The following is a 20,767-nucleotide window of genomic DNA, read 5'->3' on the forward strand; positions in this document are numbered from 1 at the left end:
TGATTAAAGCTGTGTCTGATATTTTGAAACGATTTTTTTTTTACATTTTTTCTTCGTTTTATTCTAAATGAATCATTTCAGTATTTTCTTTTTCTAAATACAAAAGTTGTTAGAATTTTTAACTTAACTTTTCACTCTATTAATTCGAAATCTTAAATTAATTTTTAATTTAGTTGTACTCATTTAATCGTTTGCTATTGTTTAGCTGTATTGAGTTTTTTCTTAATACGTGTATGACCTAATTCTATTATCAACATAATTTTAGTATAAAACAAAAAACAAAAATACTAGTGATTTGTGAATGTAACAATTTTGTTTATAATTTCATTTCTAATTGATTTATTTAATCTTCAATTAGATAAATATTGATTTAGACAAGATTATTTGTAAAAATTAAATAAATGAATTAAAAAAATATTAAAATAATAAAAATATCAGTAGTAGTAGTAATAATGAAAGATAATTTTGAAAACGTTGCTTGCAATTTTAATAATATACAGAGTGTATCACGATGTTCTCCCGGGACTTTCATAACTTATTCTACTCGTGAAAATAATAGAAAATGTTCATATAAATTTATATCCTAAAATGCTTCGTTTGCAAGCTTAAGGTTAATGAAGATTTCGCTCGGATTTCAGCTACTCCGGTGAAATGAGGTCGTATTGAAATTATTAGAACGATAATTAAGGGATATAATTAATGATTTTTTATGGTTTTTGATCTGCAAAATCAAATAAAATAGGTCCCACAACCGTATATGCAATAAATTTTAGAAATCTGGGGTGAAAACAAGTAAATTAGGGTAAAATCCCTTTTTTTTTGTTTGACATAAAATAACTATGTTAAATGGGTAATAAACACATAAAAGTTTAAAGCAAAACTTGTGGAGAATTTAATCTTGAAAAAAAGTCGTGTAATATGAGTTAAATATAACAAAGAAAAATAGAAAAATTTGAATATTATTTAAGAAACAATACACTAGATCAAAGAGCATTTTACGTACCAGTTTATAATATATGTTCCAACTGAGCCCGCCATTTTCAACATTTCTTGACACGCCTCTATACTGTTTTTGTTGTTAATTATGAATTAGGAGGACAATTAATTCCTCAGGAGAATGTATTTTTTATTTTTGTATTAAATATCTTTCATCCACCTCCAGACGCAAAAATCTAAAGGTGTTAGATCAGGCGATGTTGGTGGCCAGGAATGTGGACCTCTACGATCCATTTCTCAGGGAAATGATGATTTGAGTGGAAACGGCACAGTAGAAGCGGGAAGGCGCGCCATTGTGCTGGAAGTATACTTTTCCTCTTGGCGCTAGAGGAGCATCTTTAAGCTGCTGCGGGGCAATTCTTCTTGAAGAGTGCAAATAGACATCAGCATGTAAGCGGCCAGGTAATATGAACAGCCCAAACAGCTGATTGTGAAAAAGGCCGCACCATACATTGATGCTAAATCGGTGTTAAAAAATTGCCTTCCACCTTTTCATGAGGATTTTTTCTTTTCTGTTTAGCCTCCGGAACCACCAAAAGGTATTACTTCAGAGGACGAATGAGGATGATGATATGTATGAATGTAAATGAAGTGTAGTCTTGTACAGTCTCAGGTCGACCATTCCTGAGATGTGTGGTTTAATTGAAACCCAACCACCAAAGAACAACTGTATCCACGATCTAGTACTGAAATCTGTATAAAAGTAACTGCCTTTACTAGGATTTGAACTTTAGAAGTATCGACTTCTAAATCAGCTGATTTGCGATGATGAGTTCACCTCTAGACCAATCCGGTCGGTTGTTTCATTAGGAGTTACTTCTGTCCATGTATACTCATTGCGTAAGTTGTTGATGCCAACTCGAGTGAAATTTCCCTTGTCGGAAAACAAAAAAAATACTTGTAGAATTGTAGATTTGTATTATACCAGTTGCAGAATAAAACTCCAAGCGAAGCGGACCGTCTCCTTGGTGTAGATGTTGAACTGGCTGTTTATGATCAGGATAAAACTTGTGTTTACGTGTCCTCCACGCCATCGAATGCGAAACTCCGATCCGCTTAAAAAGATATCGTGTACTGACGCCTGGACTGCGTTGAACTGCATCGACAATAATTTCATCAATAACAGTGTCGTGGTAGACAGAGCGTTCGTAGCTGGTACGAATACTAGGTAGTGGACCTGCTTCTCGAAGACTGCGAAAAGTTGCGCTAATTGATTTGTGATGTGGAATCCTGCGATTCGGAAAACGCATCTCATATTCTACTGCAGCAGCTACAAGATTACCATTACACACACCTAAAATGAATACCTTATCAGCGTATTTTTTCTGTTGTAAATTAGTACGGCATTACTTCAATGGTAACCCGATCACGTTCAAACTAAAATTCACAGAACACCTTCCGTAATGGCAGCACAGATCACAGTACCCGATATACTTAATGTATTTTACAGAATTATTTAAACACTAATACAGTATTGCGCATTGTTGACCAGTTGTTTTTATTTTACTGCCAACTTTGAAATAATAATTCTTCAAATAATTTATTGTACTTGTGTAAAAATAAAATTATTATTTAAGTAATTTTTTTTAAATTTATTTTGTTTTATAATTGTCGTGTAATTTCCAGTTTTTTTTTAATTCTTTAACAGCAATTTTTAACAGTAAATTTTGTTTTTACAAATTTTTCATGCTTTTTGTTTACATTAAATAAGTTTTTCTCTGACAACTGTAGTAACGTACGGTTTCTAAATAAATTCCAATTTTTCTTACTTTCTTTTCTTTATTCAACTTATCTTACACCCTTTTGTTCAGTATTAAATTCTCTACAAGTTTTACTTAAGAGTTTTACGTTTTTATTTCTCATTTAACAAAATTATTCTATGTCAAACATAAAAAATAGGTTTTTTTTACTCTTCTATTGGTTTTCACCCCAGATTTCTCAAAACCTATTACAGATACGATTTTAGGACCTATTTTATTCGACTTTTCAGGTCAAAAACCATAATAAATCTTAAATTCTGCCTCTTAATTAACGTCTTAAAAATTTCAGTACGACCTCATTTCACCGAGGTAGCTGAAATCCGAGCAAATCTTTCACTAGCCGCAACTCGTTAACGAAGTATTTTAAGCCATATGTTTATGTAAATTTTTTTTTCATTATTTTCACGAGTAGAATAAGTCCAGTAGAATAGGTTTTCACTATGAAAGTCCCGAGAGAACTTCGTTATACACTGTTTATAATCGTTTTCTACCATATTATAAGAGCAGAGGCAAATTTCCTTATTTTTTTTAAATTTTACCTTTGTGTGAAAAAACATTTTTGTTGCCGTCTTCTTCAAATAATATTAATTGCTTTATACTAGTAGCGCTAAATTTTTTCCGATGATGAATTCGTTACATAATAATGATAAAAAATCAAAAGTTGTAATATTTTATTCTCTAATCATTTTTCTTCTAATTGAAGTAATTTCATATTTATTACTGTAATTTTTCTTTTCAGAAACTGAAGGAAATATGATAATAAGATACTTTCTTTGATCACTTTTTAATATAAACTACGTGATTGTATAACCGTGTAAAATCTGTAAAAAATTCTATGTATATACGAAATGATATATTTCAGTAATGAAATTAAACTGCACAGTTTAACATCAGAATGGCTGGAAGTAAAATGTGACCACCCTCTCTGTTTTCCTATTATTATAAAGGAAGTTAATAAGCTTCACTCAAAAAGTTTATGTTTTTAAGACTCTTTCTCCCCCCCCCCCCACATCTTACACTGTCTGCGCGAGCGTATGTGTGAATATATATGAATTATGATGGAGGGTGGGATATATTTCTAGATATAGGCCAAGTGTGTCATCCTATTTATTTCCTTCCTAGCTATATCTATTATTTAATTTGTCATAATGCATCATTCACCATAACAAATTAATAATGTACGCTGCAATTTTTTCCAAATAAAGAAAAACAGTCTGACATACTATTTGAAAAAGAAAACTTTAAGGTCTGCACTTAGAAATCTAATAATCAATATAAATACATCTTTTCAATTATTTTTTTTTCCAATCAATCCATATAGTTTATACCTGGAGTAAAGCATATTTAATAATGAAGTAATTCTACGGTGTACCTGATTGTACAATTTAACAGTAGTAACATACGGCTGCAAAAGCCTTACTGTAACAAGATGAAATTAAAAGTTTTGCCCTCACTTAAATAGAAAATAAACGGAAAAGGATATTTTAATGAAATAAAAAAGGGAAACATATTGATTTTTTATTTTTAAAGTTCTGCATAATATTTTTTCTAAAAAAACCATCAGGTAGCTAAAAAACGTTTACCAAAGCTATACCCATTTTTGAAATCCGCCCTTAAAAAAAACGGTGTTTTAGTTTTAAAACTATCTTATAAATATTTATTATATATTTTTATGTTTACATTACTTTACATTCGGAAATGCATAACGTTCATCATTCGATGATTTAAAACGATCATTTAAAAATATCTATTGTGTAAATCTTATGATATTTGAGAGGTCTCCAAATATAGAGAGTGATGCAGGAGGAAAGGGAAATAATTTGAGAACTGATCCTAAAGCTTGAAATAAGGAACGAAGTTCATATAAACATATATCTGAAAACGCTTTGTTATAAAGTTACGGCTAGCGATATATTTCGCCGGGATTTCAGTTCCACCCCGGTATATGAGGTCATACTAAAATTTTTAATGCGTTATATAAGGGGTAAACTTGATAGTTTCTTATGTTTTTTGAACTGAAAAATCAAATAAACAGTTCCAGACCTGTATTTCTTGTGGTATTCATGATATACAACGTAAAGCAGAAAAATTTGGAGAAAAAAAGACGTTTTTTTAGAATGAAGTGCAATAACGTTGCTAATAAATGCATAAACTTTTTAATCAAACCTTGATGATGATTTAATTCTAAGAAAATTGATTAATAAAGTTTATGAAAAAGAAAAAAACACCAACTTTTATTATTAAAGAATAAACGGAACAAAACTTTACAGAAAAATGTTATGAATTTGTAAAAATTAAAACCAACTGTTTGTAGTACAATACACTTAGACCTTTGAACAATTAAAATACTTTTAATTTGCCTTAAAAAAAGATACTCACTGTGGTTTACAGTATATTAATTTACAATAAAGTTCGAAAATTCCACTACTGACATCGATGAATTCCTCAACTTGTTTCCATACATTTTTTATCGCCAACCTAACGACATTTTCGCGTTCCTTGATGAGGGCAGTAGAATTGAGAATACAAGCGATAAGTTCATGACGTGTAACGTTTGCTTGTATACTTCGCATTTCATCCATCGCTAAAGACAATAATCTAAGGAAGTAAGGTCCGGCTATGTAGATTGCCAGATTATCGGCTCTCTACAGTTCATCCATTTGTCAGTAAATTTTCATCTAAGAATTGTCTTACTTCATTCGTGAGATGTGTTGGTGCTCCATCAAATTGATTGTAAATCTCAATTTGTTTCGCCAATGAGAATTTTCAAGCAATATAAGAAATTCATTGATTAAAAATTCCAGGTAATATTACCCAATGAAATGTATTTAATGTATGGAGGGCTCTATTAATTTGTTGTCAATCATGCTACACCAAACGTTCACCGAAAATAGTTGCTGGAAATTTGATTCAACTACAGCATGCGGGTTTTCTTCAGACTACCGTTGTGAATTTCATGTAAAACTGGCTTTGTCCAAAAATGGTATGAACGGAATTAAGTGGTAATTATTGTAAACCCATTGACAAAACTGCATTCTTCTGGCACGGTTACCAGGCTGGAGTTGTTAAACTTCTGAACATGATAAGGACGCAGTTCGTGAGCATACAATGTCCTCCATACTGTACTTTGTGGAATGTTGAGTTGTGTAGAAATTCTTGGCGTGCTTGTTGTAGGACTAAGCTGTTTCACCTGAAGAATGTTTTCTCTTTCATCACTATGTCCGGTTGACGTTCACATAAAACATGAGCGCTGCTGGTAAGTGTACCATTCTCACGAAAATTATTAAACATTCTACAAAATACTTTTCGGTTTGGAGCCACTCGTCAAGAATACCTACGTCGGTACCGCAGTTAGTTCTTCCAGCGCAGTTGGAGCATTTCCAACGCAAAAGCTTCCTTACACAAAAATCATATTAGCCTACTCTGCATGAGTAAAGAGAGGCGGGATTTTTAAAAATAAAGAATTCAACATTTTGGAATATCACTTTTGTAAATTCAGATTCAATTGGAAAAATTTAGATACAGTTTAGAATACAACAAAAACAAAAATACTAGATAACTTGATTCTCAAAAATAATTAAACACATCAAAATTATGTCAAAAACAACTAAAACGCTTAACGTTTATTATTAGCATGTAACCAGGTCACTCTTGCCAACATAATCTTTCAAAGTTCTAAATTTTTTTGTATTAAAAACAGCTGTTTTTACCTGGTTTTCTTTAACTCGCAATATATTATTTCCATGTTTGTCCTCAAATGTTTCATCCTTAATTTAACATACTTGCTGACATTGCGTATTGTGAAACTTTGCACAATTACTAAGGTCGGGTTACAATACAATATTCCACCATTACTTTTGCAAACATCTCTCCGTACGGGAGTAAATTAAGGGTGTGGGTGTAAAAATTTGCAAAACGGCTATGCGGAGTTTTTGGGGTCGCAGATGATAAATTCAATTGCCGTTTGACATAAAAAATAACAAAAACTTGGTACGGAAGTTTTTGTGGTTTCGAATTTGACATTTCGTTATTACATATATATATATATATATATATATATGTATATATATATATACAGATGATTTTTGGTGGGCAGTATGTTGAGACATAGCTCCTTAATTAATAATTTAAAGTAAATGAAATAAAAACTTCACTATTTCGTTACTTTGTATAATAAATGTTAGATTAAAATTTGTTTCATATTTTATAAATATAGTAGAAATTTCAATATATGATGTTATCCTCTGAAATCCAAATTAACCTACTAATTAAATTCATGCAAAGTATGATAATAATTTGATTAATGTACGTATAAAAAGTGTAAAGCAAGTTTTTAAACATTTTTGTAAATTTATTAATCTTTAACAATTGATATTATATTTCTGATAAGTTTTGTTCTGATTAGTTTTTAATAATAAAAACTGATTCTTTATTCTGGATAAGCTTCAATACTCATCATTTTTTCTTAGAATTAAATTCTCTACAAGTTTTGATAAAATTTACCCATTTATTATTCATTTAACAAATTTTTGTACTTAAAACCGAAAAAAAGCGTCTTTTTCGTCACCAAAGTTTTCTATTTTAGGTTGAATATCATGAAAACTACAGGAAATACAATTCTACCACCTGTTTTATTCGATTTTTCAGGTTAGAAAAATATCAATTTTACCCCTTATATACGCCTTAAAAATTTCAGTGTGACCTCATTTCGCTGCGGGAATTGAAATCCCTACGAAATTTTTCGCTAGCCGTAATTCGGTAACAAAGTGTTTTTGGACATATGTTTGTATAAATGTTTTTCCTTATTTTAAGCTATATAATCAGTTCCCAAATTATTTCTCTTTCCTCCTGTATCACTCTGTATAATGCAAGTATTTTGATTTCAAGTCCTGTAAATAGCTTACTCCCACTTTCATGTACTGAGCCTGAACAATAACGCATTATACCCATTAATCGCCTGACAAAGATGTGTTATTAATTAGAACCAAACAACAGAAAGGTGACAGGGGACGGTTTTTAAGAGCAGTTGGTGTTAAGGTTTAACTGATACCTTTGAGTATCAATCTACCGTACAGGATGGTTAGCACGCTAACCATAGTGACAATCCAATACACATTTTTAAAAATTAAAAAGTTGTAAAATTCATTTTGATATCTAATTATAAAATATAATCGTTATTACTTGAAAAGTAAAGGGATTATTGGGGAAAAACATTCCAACTATTATATCTGGTACAAAAATACAGTCAACTGTAAAAAATTCTGTACTTAAATTGATTCTCCATGTCAGTCTTTAAAATGTAAATAATTATACTTTTTTTGCAGATTATTAATTTTACCTACCTATTTTTGTATTAGTTTTACTCAGTATTATAGGGAAGCGTACAGCCTGGTACATAGTGGAAGTAAAGTGTGCGAAGAAACTGGTTTTTTAAGTGCAGGAGTGCGGAAAACTATTATAAAGAGAGATTAGCCGAAGTGAGTAAGAGATTCAAGTGATAAGATTGTTGTCCAGAGAAATACGTGACCGAGGGAAATCTTAAACTCTTTTGCTTCGCTAATAAGACTTAAAAAAATAAAAAAACATAAAAAAAACAAGATGTACTTGTTAAATGAATTAAGAAAATTTATTAAAGAAAATCACTCTATGTATTACATTTTATTTTCCAACATACCGTGAAATTCTTCTACTTACAATTTCCAACAAAAACCCTTTGTAATTTTTCATACATTATACAGCGTTGCCAATTCGCATCTTATGTTACTTCCATAGTTTTGCAGATTAATTTGAATTAAATATAAAACGCAGCCATGTATAATCAGTGTTATTTATTAATTAAAATAATTTACTAGAAGAAATTACGCTGTACTTAAATATTTCTGAATGCTTTATATACTAACAGTACGTGTAAACATTCATACACTCGATCACCCCCCTCATACACAAGCACATGCACACACAAACACACGTGTATATATATATATATATATATATATATATATATATATATATGCATATATACGTGGATGACATACAGCTTACAACATCAAGGTCACAACCACCTTGAGACTTGAAATACTGAAACAGGTTCACCCACTTGCAACGCACAATAAGTTGCAACGATCAGTGAATGATTTCTTGTACTTATTTTCTCTCTCACTCCCAAACACTCTCTCTGTCATTTTTGAGCGAGATAAAAACACTCCCGTACACTTACACACTAATTAGAGAGATGTATTCTGGAGACAACAAGCTGGCTGATCTATCCGAATCGAATTTAAGCCGATATAATAAAAATATTATCTCGTTTAACTGTATCTAAAAGGAAAAACAACTCGGCAACTTTTTAATAAGCGGACTCAATTCTAAAAGCTAGTTCACAGTTACATTTACATACCGATTAATTAATATCGATCGTAAATAGAGGTCAGAATTGATAAATAATCAAAATATCTCGAGTACAGTAAAGTAAATTGACTAAAATTTAACCGCTCGTGTACAGCGGAATGTCGATAGATATTTTTCAATCTAACAGTGTATTTCGAGATTTTAAACAAAATATTTCTTCACTTGGCAGTACTATTTTTCTTATGCTATCCCATGATTTGCTCGTTCAATTAATAATAGAATTCACTATAATAAATGATTCTTCAAGCAGAATCCAGTACGGAAATCTCTAATCAATACTTACTCACTTTTGTGGAATATCAAAGAATAATCCAAGATATGTTACCACAGTAACACCTACAACGATAAATAAAATTATAAATTTCATATATCACGTCATAAACTGATAGTGTGTGTTATTTGACAGATAAAAAAAAGAATTGTCCAAAGAGTTGCCAGGAAGAAACAACAAACTTTTTGAAAGATCTTTATCGTATTAGGATAACTAAACAGAAAATTATTAAATAAACAAAAGGAACTGGTTGCAGTAGAAATTAATATATAATAAAAGTAGTAATTAGCGGTGATTTATGCCGGTAAATATAATAAATAAATAAATATAATCGATACAGAATTAAAGAAACGTTTAGAAAATATTAATGAAAAATCTTTGAATATTTTCAAATATTATAACTATATATATATACACGTTAAACAATGTTCAGGTCTCTGCAATTGGCTATACTTAAAAAGTCATCAAATCGATATACACACTACCCTTTGGCAATATCTATTCTATAAAGAAGTATTAAGTTTAACAGTGTTATTTTTAAGGTTAGATTTTTTATTATTTTAGTGTTAATGTATAGCATTTTACTTCTATTTTAGTAGAATTTATTCGATGAAATACCTACCATTCCTGATTTTTAAAAAACTACGATTGATATTTTTAGTTCAGCCTAAAAATAAGGCTGGCTTTATATTAATATTATAGAAAATGTTGCGGACGGATAGAATAATTATAATACACTTTGTCATCATCTTGACACGATTATTGTTTACTTTTTTTATATTTTTTTGAGATGGCGACCTAACATATTTCAGTATAAATTCCGATCTTAATTGTTATCCATTAAAATTAGTCAAAATTAAAGCTAAGTTTATAATTAAAGCAGAAAATACTGGGTGTTTGTTTTAAAACGCAACCCAAGCGAAATACTTTTTAGAAAAGTTAGTACAAAAATTTCGGATGAAGAGGTTGGCAACACTACCGATTGTTGTTTTATAATAAATTGTGATATAATTTTCTATTTCTTTTGTGCGAACAGTTAGTTATTTCTGTATTTTTTAAGAAGAAATGGTTTTGAACACGGAAGAACAGATTTTTTATTATGAAAAATTATTTAACGACTAAATCTTTTGTTTTGTGCGGATGGTGTTTTGTTTGCAATCAGAAACGTAGCCGGAAACGTTCAGTACTTAATGACGAAACATTGGAAGACTTTAGGGTAAGCTTTCTAAACTCACCTAACAAATCATTACAAAAAATTGTGCAACAAAAAAGAATACCTCTGTACAGTGCCTTTAAAGCTACCCGCTTACTTAATTTAAAGCCATACCGAATTCATGTATCACATGAATTAGACCCGGTTGATTATACTGCTAGGTTCCACTACTGTCAAGGATTTAATCAGTTTGTTCAGGAGAGAATTAAAGTGTCGGATAATGTTTTTTTTTACAAGTTTATTGCCGCTTCAGAATTAAATGAGATTCGTGGTTTCAGTAAAACAGGGACCACATGTCACACGGCAAGAGCAATTATGGACCTTTTGAGAATTTTTTTTAGTGAATGAGTAATATCGACCTGGCTTATGGCCAGCTAGCTCACCTGATATTTCTTTTGGAGATCTTTTTCTCAGGAGTTATCTAAAAGTTTGTTTATTCAAAAATAATCCACACACCATTGAAGAACTGACAGCCAACATAACTCAAGAATTATGAAAAATTGGAAGAGGTACACTTCGAAAGGTTGCATGGAACATAAAAAAGAGAATAAAGGATTGCATTGATAAAAATGGTGGACCCTTTCATCATTTGTTATGAAAAAAATTGATCTCAATATCGTTTTGCACAAGCAATTGTAATATTTATCACTAATCGCATTAAATATAGCTCAGGAGTTTTCTTTAAATTGGGTTTCTTTTGTTGGGTTGCGTTTTAAAAATAACGCTCTGTATAATAAACTACCAGTTAACTGATGTAATAAGGAAATGGTATTAATCATAATATCCGCTAATCCATCACTAAAACTACATTTTACTGGGTGTTTATAAAGTAGTTAGAAATGTATCGATTAAATAATAAAAAAAAGTTTAAAAAACCTACTCAAACTTGCGATGTAGTATTAAATTCAGTAAACTTTACAAGTTTAAGCGCTGCCTAGTGGGGTAGTTCATGAGATTTTAAATAAATACACGACTATTGTTATCAAGAAATAAGAAAAAAAACATAAAAAGTTTTGGTTGGCTCATATTTTTTCCCACAAGATAAGCTGTAATACTCTCCCCTATGTTTTTAACTCATTTCCTGTTTCTTCCTAATTTTAAAAGTTTGCAACACAACTATTAATGTAGAACCTTTTATGTTTTGAGATAAGTTTATTATATAATATCATATATTACACGTCTTATTTACAATTAATTTATTTTGTATAATTAATAATTATAATTTTAAAAAAATATATAAGCAATCACACTATAATATAATTTAAAAAAATGCTTATCTTCATAAAAGAATGTGTAATTTTTCTATTAAATTTTTATTATTATAATAATAATAACATTTTTTGTTAAAATATTTTGCATAAGTATTTTTTGCATAATATCTTCAAGTATTGCTATTATGTATACGTATAAATATGTAATTTTTTTTTACATAGTGGATTTTTTAAAAAAAGAAGCGAACCTTTCAGCGAGGGTGTGCAACTTACGCACGGGTAAATTTTACGTTATTTTATCTTTCAGATGATAACACTGAACTCAAGGTTACCTGTACATAATAGTTGAAAAAACGTTCTCGTGCACTATTGTCATTTCAATATCAATTATTTTGTCTGTTGAATCGGCTGTTTTTTTCTAAAGAAGAGGTATGTTTATTTTAAAGAATCATTTGATGTATAAAACGCTCAAACACGAAAAAGTCGAGTTTCATTTGAAATTTCCCCAGTTTTTAGTTTATAATACCTCAACAATATTATATCTGATACATTAATTTCGTGAGATTGGGACTATAAAAAATCAAAACGTACCAGGTCCCGAACTTTACACAATCAAGCGGAAGTTTTTAAGAATATGAAATAGAGTTTAATTCTTCCAGAAAATTTCTTATTGAGTGGACTCGTAAACCGTTATTGTTTTAAAGGGTACGAAAAAGTTTTAAATTGCATCCGTATCTCAACAGTTTTCTTCAGGAATTACAAGAAAAAGGTTTACAACTACCTTTTGTTAATTGTTTGTTACTGGTTTCGAGCTTTCTCTAATTAAAATAGGATTGAGATACCAGATTGCATTTATTTTAGTAGCGACGCTTTTTCACTAAGATGACGACACGAATCGTTAAAATATCCGAATATAGAACGGTTAAATACTTAAAAACTTCACATCACATCATTAGACACGTAGTTCAGGGTTGTAAGTTACGGTAGTTGATCGTGTTTGGAAGAGGCTATGCAAAGGCGATATACGTTGTGTAAATACACTGATGGAAATGTCTGCTGAGACATTTGATCGGTGGCATCCTGACAGATGACCGTGTTGTGTTATCAAGTTTAAAGGTTTAAAAGACGACCACCGGTAAAGTCCATCAATGTTGGGAACGGAGGGAGTGGTGCGGTAACCGGGATCATCACAGTTCTTCCCGTACGGGGGTCAGGAACATTATACACACATTTAATTCGCCGAATATATGCTATAAGCTGGAAATTTGCAGCTACTATGTAAAGATCATTGACTACGGCTATAAAAATTTAGTATTCTTTTATTATTATAAATTGTTAGGTAAATCGAAATGTTTATTACCCTTTAAAGGAAAACAAACGGGAACACTGATTTCAGCAAGATAGTGCTAACTAAACTACCATATTGGTAACGTAATGATAACAATGTTTCAAGAATTTTTGATTTCGCTTTGTCTCAAAATTTGCTACTTTAATTCTACAAATGGTACCCACCATGATCTGTAGATCTCAAACTACAACATTATTTCCTTTGTTGACATTTAAAAAGTTTAGTTTTCAGTACGATCATCAAACTCCAACAAATGAAAATAAAAATTTCGTATACTAGTGAACAATTATTAAAAAAAAAAAAAACAATGGGAAATATCATGAAATGAATCTTAATCCAAGTTAGTTAAAATCACTTTCAACAAATGTTCTGAAATTAAAGGCATATATGATCTGAATATTTTGTAATTTGAGTCTTATGTTGAGAAAAATAGTTCATACTCGTATATAACTTATAAAAATTCCAGTATAGTCTTTTTTGAAACGCTCTGTATGATATTTTATTTTTGCTAGAAATTTTCTGAAAATAATCATACTAATTAATTTCGGATATATATTAAAATTTTATTTTTAAAACCGAATATGGATTAAAAATGACTTTACGATTTTAATCGGTTTATTGCTGTATGGAATAATAATAATATATATTTACTTGAATGTTAACATTTTGCTAGCATAATTCATAAACTTATGAAAAATATCGCTTTTTTCACTGTAAAGCGCTTTATATTGGTGCTTGTCATGTATATACATGTGAAAAGTGGAGATTTTAGTGCAATAATTTTATTTAAAAAAAAATAAAAAATAATTATACCCTCCTGAATAGAAGCATTTTTGATAGAAAATATTTAATAATTTCTTGCTTTAATTTATTTCTCCTGTATTACTTATAAACCTGTAATACATATAAAATACCTGATTACAACTAATTAATCATCCAGTATCTGAGAGAGTAGAATGACTTTTTCTCCTTGGTATATCGATCGATGTCTGTCAGCATATTCATCTCAGTGAAGAAACCAATGGGAAAACACTTCACTCCTTTATTTTTCTTAATAAGCCTAAGGAAAAAAATATGAATAGAATTTTATCAGTAATAAAATTGTTATTAAAAAGAAATTAGTTTTTTATGTCTTTATTAAAATTATTGTTATTCAAAATGATATAGTAGTAAAAAAAAATTAAAATATTAGTTGTCGGTAATATCAGGTGATGTAAATTGTAGTTGAAATACAAAGTGTCGAATGAACAGACAGAGAAAGTTTCAGAGTATGTTCTACTGTTGAAAATAATATAAAACTTTCATATGAACATAGTTCTCGAAACGCTTTGTTTTGGAGTTACGACCAGCGAAAGATTTCGCTCAGATTTCAGCTCTTCTAATAAAAAGAAGCCCTACTGTAATTTTTAGGACCCAAATTGGTGGTTTTATATGTAATTTGAGCTGGTGAAATTGGATAAAACAGGTCCCAGAACTGTAACTTTAGTAGTTTTTAAGATATCCCACGTAAAACACAAAATTCGGTGTAGTACATTAATTTTCTCAGAATTAAATTCAATACAAGTTTTATTAATAAATCTTCCTAATTTATGAGTTAAGTAACAAATCTATTGTACTACGAACCTAAAAAAAACTTGTTTTTCGACATCGAATTTTGTGATTTACTTGAATATCTTAAAAACTACTGGAATTACGGTACTGAGATCTATTTTATCCTATTTCCCAGCTCAAATTACATAAGGAACCACCAACTTTACTCCTTAATTTGGATACCCAAAATTATAGTAGGGTTTCTTTTTATTAGAGGAGCTGAAATCCAGGCGAAATCTTTTGCTACCCGTAACTCGAAAACAAAACGTTTCTAGGCCAACGTTTTTCATTACTTTTTCATTATTTTCAACGTTTTTTCATTATTTTAACTAGTAGAACATGTCCTGAAAGTGTCTCTGTCTCTTCGTGGAATAGTCTACATAAAATGTTTAACGTGGCTCGTTTAATGAATTGTCACTCGTTTCACGAAACTCAGAAGGTAATATTTTGGAATATTTTGTAGAATGGTGTTCAGAAAACGATAATGTTAGGAGCGTCCCAAGAAAGTTATTGAAAATTGCGAGCTCATGTTTGAAGATTTATTATAAAGTGGTATGTTATGCGCTTTGGTCTAGTGTGCTCTTTCTAAATAAAATTCGAATATTTTTAAAATTTTCTTTGTTTTATTCAACTTATCTTACACCATTTTGTTCAAAATTAAATTCTCTACACGTTTCCATTAAAAGTTTTTCGTGTTTATTGCCAATTTAACAAAGTTATTATATGTAAAACATAAAAAGCAGGGATTTTCACCCCAATTTATTGGTTTTCACCGCGGATTCCTCAAAACCTACAGCAAATACGGTTCTAAGACCTATTTTATTTAATTTTTCATAAAAAAACCGTACGAAAAATTTCAGTTGGACCTCATTTCACCAGGGTTGCTGAAATCCGAGCGAAATTTTTCACTGGCCGGAACTCGCAAACGAAGAATTTTAGGCCATATGTTTAATGAACTTTTTTAATTACTTTCACAAGAAAATAGGTTATGAAAGTCCTGGGAAGATCGCGATTAACTCTGTATATTAGTAATAAAATTGTCATTACTAATCGACTTAATTTATTAAACACGTGGATTAATATTAATTATTAATAAACTTATTACAGTTGTTGAAAGCTAGGGAAAGATGGTAGGCTTTTATAAAGAATTTTACAGTCGCTTTTACTACTTGTGTACGATTAGGCTGTTTCTCAGTTTCAAATTACCATTGCGATAATAAAATCTTTATTCGTTATGTAAAATTTATTTATATCCTTTATTGATATATTGATGCGACTTATTGAGGTAATTTGATGATTAATCGGTTTTCACTCGCTTCCAACAATATATTCATGTCATTATTACCCAATCATGAAATATATAGTAGAATAAATTTAAAACTAATAGAGTTCAAATTCCTACAGCCAGCATTAGAATAAATCAAATTGCATGTAATTAATATGCAGTGTTTCTGAAAATAGCTATATGTATCATGTAGTAAATAATTAATGTATATTTAAAAATAACAGAATTCTGTAGTAGTTTGTCAGGAGAGGATATTATTTTTCGAGTAACGGGGTATTCATACATGTTTAGTTCATTAAAATGCCGGTTTTTTTTCATTTAGTATATACGTCTACGTAATAAGACTTGAGACAGATAGGAAAGTATGGATTTAAAATAAAATGATATCCGTTTCCAAAACGCAATTAAGTTTTCTTAAATCTTGAATTATACTTTCTTTGATGATAGTAAATTCAATAACGAACAGGTTGTTGTCATCGAATCAGAATTATATATGAACAGAATTCAAAAGAAATAACAAAGGGTTTACTGATGTTGAAATTAATGAGCTGATACGTACAAAAATACGAATCTTTTCTAAACATTTTTTATTGTGAAGTAAATAAAACGTTTAGTGACGTATTATAAAAAAAAAATAACTGTTATCTGATGTATAATCACCGGTCATTGTTTAAAAATAATTTTTCATACCGTTTGCTACAAATATTATTTTGTAAGCTATTATTATTATTTTATTAATCTCATTTTGACTTAGGTCAGTGATACAAACATTTTTATCACCTTTTACCGCCAGTTAGTCAACAGTGCTCTTCCATAAAGATTGTTTATAAATCCGTACAAACATTAACCAAGCAAATTAGATACTGAAATACTAATCAAGTGCATTATGAATACTAAACTCTCAAGTAAATATTAATGTTAGAATCTTATTCTAAAAAATTATAAATACACGTTAATTAAAAAAAACAACGGATTTACAATCTACATTTGGTATGGTTGAATTGGGAAAATTATTTTTGCTGAAAACGTTGATTTCACTGTTAAGCTGTTTAAAGATTTACTATTAAAGTGACTTTTTAAATTTATTGTGATTTATTTATTAAAATTTTCAAGGTATTAAAATTATTTTAGTGTATAATAGCTCTACTGCAACTATTTAGCTACCATCTTGATTCTTTTGCCTTTTATCGCCCCCAGGTTAGTGTGAAAAGACCTTGAAAATCCCTGATTAAAATATATATAAATAAAATCCGTTGTTAAAATATATTGCTAAAAAAAGTGTAAAACAAGGGAATAAATAAGTCTTTTTAGTTTTTACTCCTTTCATTTTATTTTTTTTTGTCTTCAGTCATTTGACTGGTTTGATGCAGCTCTCCAAGATTCCCTATCTAGTGCTAGTCGTTTCATTTCAGTATACCCTCTACATCCTGCATCCCTAACAATTTGTTTTACGTATTCCAAACGTGGCCTGCCTACACAATTTTTCCCTTCTACCTGTCCTTCCAATATTAAAGCGACTATTCCAGGATGCCTTAGTATGTGGCCTATAAGTCTGTCTCTTCTTTTAACTATATTTTTCCAAATGCTTCTTTCTTCATCTATTTGCCGCAATACCTCTTCATTTGTCACTTTATCCACCCATCTGATTTTTAACATTCTCCTATAGCACCACATTTCAAAAGCTTCTAATCTTTTCTACTCAGATACTCCGATTGTCCAAGTTTCACTTCCATATAAAGCGACACTCCAAACATACAATTTCAAAAATCTTTTCCTGACATTTAAATTAATTTTTGATGTAAACAAATTATATTTCTTACTGAAGGCTCGTTTAGCTTGTGCTATTCGGCATTTTATATCGCTCCTGCTTCGTCCATCTCTAGTAGTTCTACTTCCCAAATAACAAAATTCTTCTACCTCCATAATCTTTTCTCCTCCTATTTTCATATTCAGTCGTCCATCTTTGTTATTTCTACTACATTTCATTATTTTTGTTTTGTTCTTGTTTATTTTCATGCGATAGTTCTTGCGTAGGACTTCATCTATGCCGTTCATTGTTTCTTCTAAATCCTTTTTACTCTCGGCTAGAATTACTATATCATCAGCAAATCGTAGCATCTTTATCTTTTCACCTTGTACTGTTACTCCGAATCTAAATTGTTCTTTAACATCATTAACTGCTAGTTCCATGTAAAGATTAAAAAGTAACGGAGATAGGGAACACCCTTGTCGGACTCCCTTTCTTATTACGGCTTCTTTCTTATGTTCTTCAATTGTTACTGTTGCTGTTTGGTTCCTGTACATGTTAGCAATTGTTCTTCTATCTCTGTATTTGAACCCTAATTTTTTTAAAATGCTGAACATTTTATTCCAGTCTACGTTATCGAATGCCTTTTCTAGGTCTATAAACGCCAAGTATGTTGGTTTGTTTTTCTTTAATCTTTCTTCTACTATTAATCTGAGGCCTAAAATTGCTTCTCTTGTACCTATACTTTTCATGAAACTAAATTGGTCTTCTCCTAACGCTTCTTCCACTCTCCTCTCAATTCTTCTGTATAGAATTCTAGTTAAGATTTTTGATGCATGACTAGTTAAACTAATTGTTCTGTATTCTTCACAATTATCTGCCCCTGCTTTCTTTGGTATCATAAAACTTTTTTTGAAGTCTGACGGAAATTCCCCTTTTTCATAAATATTACACATCAGTTTTTATAATCTCTCAATCGCTTCCTCACCTGCACTGCGCAGTAATTCTACAGGTATTCCGTCTATTCCAGGAGCCTTTCTGCCATTTAAATCTTTTAATGCTCTCTTAAATTCAGATCTCAGTATTGTTTCTCCCATTTCATCCTCTTCAACTTCCTCTTCTTCCTCTATAACACCATTTTCTAATTCATTTCCTCCGTATAACTCTTCTATATATTCCACCCATCTATCGACTTTAACTTTCGTATTATATATTGGTGTACCATCTTTGTTTAACACATTATTAGATTTTAATTTATGTACCCCAAAATTTTCCTTAACTTTCCTGTATGCTCCGTCTATTTTACCAATGTTCATTTCTCTTTCCACTTCTGAACACTTTTCTTTAATCCACTCTTCTTTCGCCAGTTTGCACTTCCTGTTTATAGCATTTCTTAATTGCCGATAGTTCCTTTTACTTTCTTCAGCACTAGCATTCTTATATTTTCTACGTTCATCCATCAGCTGCAATATATCGTCTGAAACCCAAGGTTTTCTACTAGTTCTCTTTATTCCGCCTAAGTTTGCTTCTGCTGATTTAAGAATTTCCTTTTTAACATTCTCCCATTCTTCTTCTACATTTTCTACCTTATCTTTCTTACTCAGACCTCTTGCGATGTCCTCCTCAAACATCTTCTTTACCTCCTCTTCCTCAAGCTTCTCTAAATTCCACCGATTCATCTGACACCTTTTCTTCAGATTTTTAAACCCCAATCTACATTTTATTATCACCAAATTATGGTCGCTATCAATGTCTGTTCCAGGGTAAGTTTTGCAGTCAACGAGTTGATTTCTAAATCTTTGCTTAACCATGATATAATCTATCTGATACCTTGCAGTATCGCCTGGCTTTTTCCAAGTGTATATTCTTCTATTATGATTTTTAAATTGGATGTTGGCAATTACTAAATTATACTTCGTGCAAAACTCTACAAGTCGGTCCCCTCTTTCATTCCTTTTTCCCGGCACGTATTCACCCACTCTATTTCCTTCCTTGCCTTTTCCAATGCTTGCATTCCAATCTCCAACTATTATTAAATGTTCATCTCCTTTTACGTGTTTAATTGCTTCATCAATCTCTTCGTATACACATTCTACCTCATCATCATCATAGGGGCTTGTAGGCATATAGACGTTAACAATCGTTGTCAGTTTAGGTTTTGATTTTATCCTTATTACAATGATTCTATCGCTATGCGTCTTGAAATACTCCACTCTCCTCCTTATCTTCTTGTTCATTTTATATTTTTTTAAATAAATATACCAAAAAACATACAAAACTATATTGTAATTGTTTGTTTCACGTAATATTTACACTTATTAATGGATTAGAACGTACGTATCTACTTTACATACAACATAATTAATACAAACTAAGAAATCAAAATTGTATTTGGCACCCGATTATGATGCTCAATTTATCTTTTGATTATTAAATTATTATAAGCAAGGTAAGATTAATACCAGAAACAAAATATGTTTATAAGAAAACAGAGTTAAAAATTAAGAAGAATCATTTTTTAAATATATTTGATTAGTGAAGTTCTTTAAATACGTAAATAAAACTTGAACAATACAAAGCCATGAAAAGGGGAAAATGTAGGTTTATTAAATAAATTTAATAATTTAAATTATAACTAATTAAAAGAAAAGTCAATCTTGAGGTAAAATCATTCAAAAAAAATAAAAATTATATCGTTATACATATGTTAAGTCATCTTTTTATTAGGTAATTTAAAACTAGAAGGAAATTTTGAAGAAAAAACTAGAAAGACTTATATTGAAAAAGGTCAGAACAGAGTAATCCTCGAGGATACAGAATGTAGCAAATAATTATTTGTAGCTAACACGAACATACTGGAATGAGAGGGATTAAATAAAAAAAGTTAAATGATAACGATTAAAAAAAATTGAGAAAAGTTATACTGAAGTAATGGTTT

The 20,767-nt window shown here is 30.2% G+C and overlaps 1 protein-coding gene across 3 annotated transcripts in view; it reads right to left on the reverse strand.

The window, feature by feature from the left end:
- The window catches only part of NfI (Nuclear factor I), a 989,818-nt gene that overhangs the window by 919,310 nt on the left and 49,741 nt on the right, over window positions 1-20,767 (reverse strand). For 2 of the 3 annotated variants that reach the window (XM_075362976.1, XM_075362975.1), the window contains exon 4: window positions 14,122-14,267. The exons of the other annotated variant lie outside the window; for it this stretch is intronic. The gene's annotated coding sequence lies outside the window, so the exon portion shown is untranslated. The remainder of the gene's footprint in view (window positions 1-14,121; window positions 14,268-20,767) is intronic. 3 annotated transcript variants of the gene reach the window in all.

Source organism: Lycorma delicatula, chromosome 4 (genome assembly GCF_047948215.1).
Source record: "Lycorma delicatula isolate Av1 chromosome 4, ASM4794821v1, whole genome shotgun sequence".
NCBI classification, from domain to species: domain Eukaryota; kingdom Metazoa; phylum Arthropoda; class Insecta; order Hemiptera; family Fulgoridae; genus Lycorma; species Lycorma delicatula.